This window comes from Artibeus jamaicensis, unplaced genomic scaffold (assembly GCF_021234435.1).
Source record: "Artibeus jamaicensis isolate MK-2021 breed Jamaican fruit bat unplaced genomic scaffold, CSHL_Jam_final scaffold_916, whole genome shotgun sequence".
Lineage (NCBI taxonomy): Eukaryota > Metazoa > Chordata > Mammalia > Chiroptera > Phyllostomidae > Artibeus > Artibeus jamaicensis.
Genome location: NW_026522059.1, coordinates 15,187,370 through 15,193,466, shown reverse-complemented (window position 1 = coordinate 15,193,466; position 6,097 = coordinate 15,187,370). Strand labels below are relative to the sequence as shown.

Here is a 6,097-nt window from a genome sequence, read left to right as displayed (position 1 = left end):
GTCCAAAGCCAAGTCTCTGCTGCCTCTGCCAAACCTGGGAGGACAGGGCCATTGCTGGGTGACGTGCTGTTCACAGGGCGGGAAGCCTCGCTCACAGGGTCCATCTCCGGGAACATTTACAACACAAGGGGCACCACAGCCAGCCAAGTTTGTGAACGCTCTTTTCGTGAGGTCTTGGCAAGCACTCAGTCTGTTTCTGGTTCCTGCAGACTAGAGACTAAGCAAAGCTGTTGCCATGTTATCACCATGAAGGATGAAGCCACACAGTCATATGTGAGCTCCCCTTTATATGGTAAAATGTACCAACCAACAGACAGAGAGCTACGAAAACTACATTGGAACGGTTAACGTGCCCATCAGTCTTCAGTACAAGTTGAACACCTGGCTGGTGATCCCTAACCTATTCTGTATGCTTTCAGTAATATCAGCAGCAAAAGCTTCTTGAGAAATTTCAACTGTTTTTGATTGATCCGGGGCTGAAATCCAATAGCAGAAACTGTAGAAATAAAATGTTAAAAGAAATAAAATGTCAGTGTAAAACTGAGACACTGATAAATGGATATTTGTTTCTGATATATGTAGGACTCATCAAATTTTTAAGAACAATCCACCAAGAATCTCAGAATATCTAATGGATAGGAAGACAATTCTATAAGAAGATAAGAGATCAATGAAATCTACGTGAAAAAAATTAAAGTAATGTAAATTAGGAGATACAATTTCTCTATTCATCATATTAGCAAAGATGCGAAAAAAAAATTATCAACTAGACTAAGAAAAAAAATTTTTTTTTACCCCAGGAGGTAAACATACAAACATGACATCTCTGTGGAAAAAAATGGCAAACTTTTTTTCATTTGTATGTTCATATATTAATTTACTCTAGAAAAATTCAAGTTGATAAAAATATACACAAATATAAAAGAGGAGGAGGAAAAGGAGGAGAGGAGGGAGGGGAAGGTGAAAGAGGAGAAAGACAACAGGGCGGGGTTGGGGGGGAGAGAAGAGGAAGACAGCGTGGGAGCCAACGGGGAGCTGAAAATGAGTTTGAAAACCAACAGGCGGAGGAGACACTTTGCAGCATATCTATGGGTCAACAGACGAGGGGAATCACTGGGAAGGTAAACGCGCCTGGCCCTCATTGTCCACCGGGTCCTTCCCCTGAAATTGGGTGCAGCTGCCTGCGCACAACCCACGACCGCGGCCTGGCTTGCGTTTCAGAGCCTCCGAGGTGCGGCTCTGTCTCCCGAAGGGAGGCCCGCGGTAACTCTTGGAACCTGGCGTCTCCTGACGTTGTTGAGAGGGTGAAGTTTGTATAGAGAGATAATATCACCTTTTTCAGTGGAAGCAGAAAGCTGTTTTATGGTTGCATGGAAATTTAATTATGCGGAGACAGGTGTAGATAGGTTGTTAATAGCCAAAAGGGTAAAGGGTGCTGACTCGCAAAACGTCATCTCTCGGTTTCCCTCTGTTTTCTGATGCAGGAGCTGGAACTCTGGAAGCCACGGTTCTCCTTTGCCGCAGGGATCCCGGTTAGGCCCTGCTCAGAGGGGTGCCGGAGGGGGGACTCAGAGCCCAGAGAAGAAGCACGGCCCGCCTGCTCTGTTCCTGCTCCAGCCGCCTCACCCGCAGCACTGGGTCTCCCGTGACAGCCTGGGACAGCAGCACCGCGTGCCTGCTTCAGTCCCCCCCCCACTTCCCCACCCCCTCCCACCCCCGGAATCAGTCTCAGTGCACTTTGTCCAGAGGTGAGTACCAGCCTGGGGAGCACGCCCTCCACCAAAACCTTCAGGCTCCTAAGTCTTTTTTTTTAAATCCTCACCCAGAGACATTTTTTCATTGTTTTTAGAAAAAGAGAGAGGAAGGGAGAGGGAGAGAGAGATCACTTTATCACTTTATGGGACAATGTTCCAACGACCTGAGCCACACCAGCTGGGGCCAGGCGCTCACGTTTGAACAATCCCCGCTTCTTCCCTCCCCCACCCCCCCACACAGCCTGCAGGTGCACTTACCGCCTCTGGGACACCTCAGGGCCACCGCTTTGGTTTCAGGCCTTATTCTAAACTTTCTCTTGTCAAAAGAAATAACTCTCCCGACTGAACTCAGGGTGATACAGTGGTGGCAGTAACGATACCTTTCACAGAACTGTGAGTGTGTGCTTGTGTGTGCACGGACACACACATAATATGCTCTGAACCCCTAAACAACTCTATATGTTATACATATCATATATAAATATATTTTATATAATATACTTAGAATTTTATATGGCAAACAGTACATGCTCAATAAATATTGGCAATTTTTTTCGGTAGTAATACTGTAAGGTTAATACAAGTGCCTTAAGAACTGGCATCTTGATGTAGAAAAGTTCCGGCTGACTTTGGCTAACCGAGTACATCCTAACTGCAAATTGCTAGAACCACATATAAAGGAGGTAGAGGAGTCTACCTAAATGTTCTGAAATGAGAAATATCAAAGTCATTTTAATTAAATGAACATGCCTATGTCATCGTTCCCTTTAGACCAGATGGAATAGCGAAGCCCAGAACCTTGCTATCCCAGGAAAGCTTTCAAACAAAGAGAAGAAGCTACTACACTCTGACCTCTGGCTACATACCTCCTAAGTCCCATTGTCATTCCAGCCACGCTTCTCATCGTTCTAGTGAGTCAGGCGTTATTACTCCCATTGTGTGGATGGAGCAACAGAGACTTGGGAAGTTCCACAGCTTGTCCTGAGTTACATATGTTAGCAGAGGCAGAGCTAGGATGCAATGCAAGATTCGTGTCGCAAAAACATAAGTGTCATCAGAAGGGAAACCGCAGGATGTGTGCGCCGAGGTTGCAACAAACAGGAGAGGTCAAGAGGTGAAGTCCGCACAATGTGAAAGGCTTTTCACAATCCCATGAGAAAAAAGCCCCAGGCAGCTGGCTCAAAATGAAACTTGACCAGTCACCTAGCAGACCGTGCTACATCCAGGCCTATGCTTGACCCCGAGAAGCCGTGGGCGGTCTTCTCTCTAACGCACACTTCATCTTGAAATCACCGTCCACCACTCCCTCGGAAGTGACCCCTCCTCAGTCATGGGATCCACTGGTTTCTGAGAGTTGGGATTTTTAAATATCACCTTCTGCTACTAGGAGAATGAAACCCATTCATTACTAAGGGTGTTTGCAGCAAGGAGACACATAGCAACGTTTTCACACGGAGAAGGAAGGAGGAGGAGATGGAGATTAAGCGGGTGCTTCGGCGCCTGCTGCTGCTAGAACAGCTGTGGCCAGGGAGACTGGGACTGGCCTTTGCGTGCGAGGAAGGACACGCTGGGCCTTCCCGTGAGAAGTTTACCCCACAGGGGTTCTAATGATCTTACCGAAGCAAACAGATTCTGTCCAGGCAGACGTTAGATGACAATGTGCTGTCTGATGCTGGTAAACTGTGTGAAGGAGGGTTTTCCTGAAAGTTCATCCACTGGGGCTAAGTGTGAGGGGGCATTCCCATGTGGAACTGGGTTCGGGGCCACGGACAAGGGGCACTTCCCAGAGCAGTGAGCCCAGGGAGTGCAAACGAGCCACTTTTAACTCCCCAGTTTTGAGTGTTCGCTCTGCCTGAGTCTCCCTGACGCACTATATTAGTCTCAATAGACTAGATTACTCTGTGGTGACAAATACACACACCACTCCAGAAGCTAGAGACCACAAAGGCTTATTCGTCTTTATCCAGAGTCTTCTCTGGGCTCCTGGGTTGTCAGGCTCCCATACCCTCAGGGTGGCATCCGTAGCGATGTGCGCTCCTGCCCAGGAAAGGGCAGACTGGGAAGACCGGCCCCAGCAATGAAATATGCCTACCTGGGAGCGACACCCATTACCCATCCGCGGGTGCCACTGCCTGTGTCACGTGACACCTCTCAGTTTCAATCAGTTTCAAGGGCGTGGGAAAGTGCTAACCTCCCCTGTGATTAGAACTAGAAAACTGGGTAATGGGGAGGAGCAGCGCTGCCTACCCGCAGCCCTCTCCACGCACATCTCATTTAAACTTTCCACACCCGTGATCTATGCCCCATGGTACGTTCTTTTAACACAGAAGGAACTTGGGTCTTAAAGTCATTATATAAATTTTCCGGTGTCATAAATCTGCACAGGCGGTAACGTTAAGACTCGAACCCGGGTCTGCTAACCCCAAAGACAAATGTTTAATCACTGTGCCACCCTGCCTCCCTGGATGTAGAGGGGCGTCTGAAGGGACTTCTACTCTCTGGCATGATTACTTCTCTCAGGAACGTGCCCGCCCCCTGCCTCAAAGAACAAAGCCTGAGAAAAGTCTATGATAACTCTGAATCTCTAATCTCCGCAAAAGGAAGACACAACCCGGCAGGACCCACACTAAAAAAGTCGCAATGAGCTACTGAAGCTTTTTAATTTCTTTACATTTTTTTTCTCATACCCCTTGCATTCTCCAGGTAATGAGGAGTAAAACCTTTCCGGGGAAAAGATACTGTGAACTTGCCTTTGGGCACAGCAAAGATGACAGCGCGTAGGGAGAGGACACCATTTCTTGGTGAAATGAGAACCCCAAGGGAGAAAGTGGGTGTTGGCAGGATGGAAGGAGAACGCGGCAGGAAGCGTTCCCGGTGCGCCACCAGGCCAGGGTGATACACCTGAACTACAGCGAGGCTCTGCACCTGGCACGTCAGCATTAGGACTTGGCTTTGTTTTCTGAGCGTTGAAATGGGAGGGCAAGGTATCTGCTGTTCTCTCACGACCTCTGTGACTCATTTGCCAAGACACCAGCTGGGGTCCTCAGAATCAATTCAACAGTCATTAGGTGCCCCTCATGCCTGAGGCACAGCACCAGCTTGAAAGAATTTATAACCCCATAAAGCAGATAAGACGGGAGCACCAGTAAGGATAAACCACAGATTTTAAGACAGGTCCAAGCAAAGTGAAATAAAAGAAATTGATTTCATCTGGGCAGAAAGACCCGCACGCGTTCACAGAAACGTCTGTACTTAAAGTGGGCTCGGAGATGAGGGTAGGAGTGGTACTGATTGAGAGTGAAAAAGCCGAAGCCTCGAAAATAGAGCAAAAAGCATTAGAAAATGAGTGGGCATGAAAAGGCCGAGGATGAATTTGAGAAAAAGCCAGTGACCCACTTTGGACAAAGCATCCAATTCATAAAAAATTTATAAAAAGATTCGTTTGCAAAGCTACATTGCGCCTAAATCACAGAGATGGCTGAGAAGTTTCTCCTGTGGGAATCTGACCCCTTGGGTTTTAGAGCATTAAGTGCTAGACTCCGGCAGTGAAACACACCCAGGATGTGTGATGTTGCCAAAGAAAAAGAAGCCAGGCTGCAAAGTCGGACAGCTTGTGTTTAAATTACCAATCGACCACTTAGTCGCTATGTAACTGGGAGAAAATCATTTGAATTACCTGCCCTCCGTTTTCTTACCTCTGAAACGGGGGTCATGTTAATTAGGAGTCGTGGAGAATGCAGTTATATGAGGCATGCACAGCACTGGAAAGGGTACCCAGAACAGGTCAATCGATGCTAATATTATTAACTGCTTTCATTCCTTAATACATACTATCTTCTTCTTCATTAGGGAGATGGCAGTAACTGACACAACATTAATTTCCCTGCAGGAAAGATTGGTCCTCAGAATGAATGTCGATCCTTCAAACAGCTCCCTAAAACACAAGCTACCTCAAATCTGCCAGACCTAGAAATCATGTAAAGGCTGGATATGAGCAAGGGTGATGGGCAAAACCAACCATCAGTGCAAGGACCAGAAACACAACGTTGCACACCAAAGTGCGGTGCCTCACAGTACTTGTGCCCTCACTGTGCTGCGCCCTGACCAGCACAGAGGCAAACGAAGTGTGCTTGTGGGCTGACTCCCAGGTGCCTGGGCTGGCCGCCTGCGGGTCTCTGCAGGCAGAGCTAGAGATTTTAGCATTATCATTGTCCCAGGAGATTTGACTACGTGAAAGGGCTGGCTGTAGATTGGGTGTCTACTCTAGGAAACACACGCATGTGCACATGTGTGTGAACACACACATTCTCATGCCCCATTCCATTATTAGCCAGGGACTAGGA

The 6,097-nt window shown here is 47.6% G+C and overlaps 1 long non-coding RNA gene across 1 annotated transcript; it reads right to left on the bottom strand.

Moving 5' to 3' along the window:
• Window positions 1-457: 457 nt before the first annotated feature.
• Window positions 458-2,642, bottom strand: LOC128626707 (uncharacterized). The gene is made up of 3 exons (XR_008390749.1): window positions 2,621-2,642; window positions 1,334-1,540; window positions 458-496 (listed from the first exon to the last, which is right to left on the bottom strand). It is a non-coding gene; the product is annotated as an uncharacterized LOC128626707 (long non-coding RNA).
• Window positions 2,643-6,097: the final 3,455 nt, after the last annotated feature.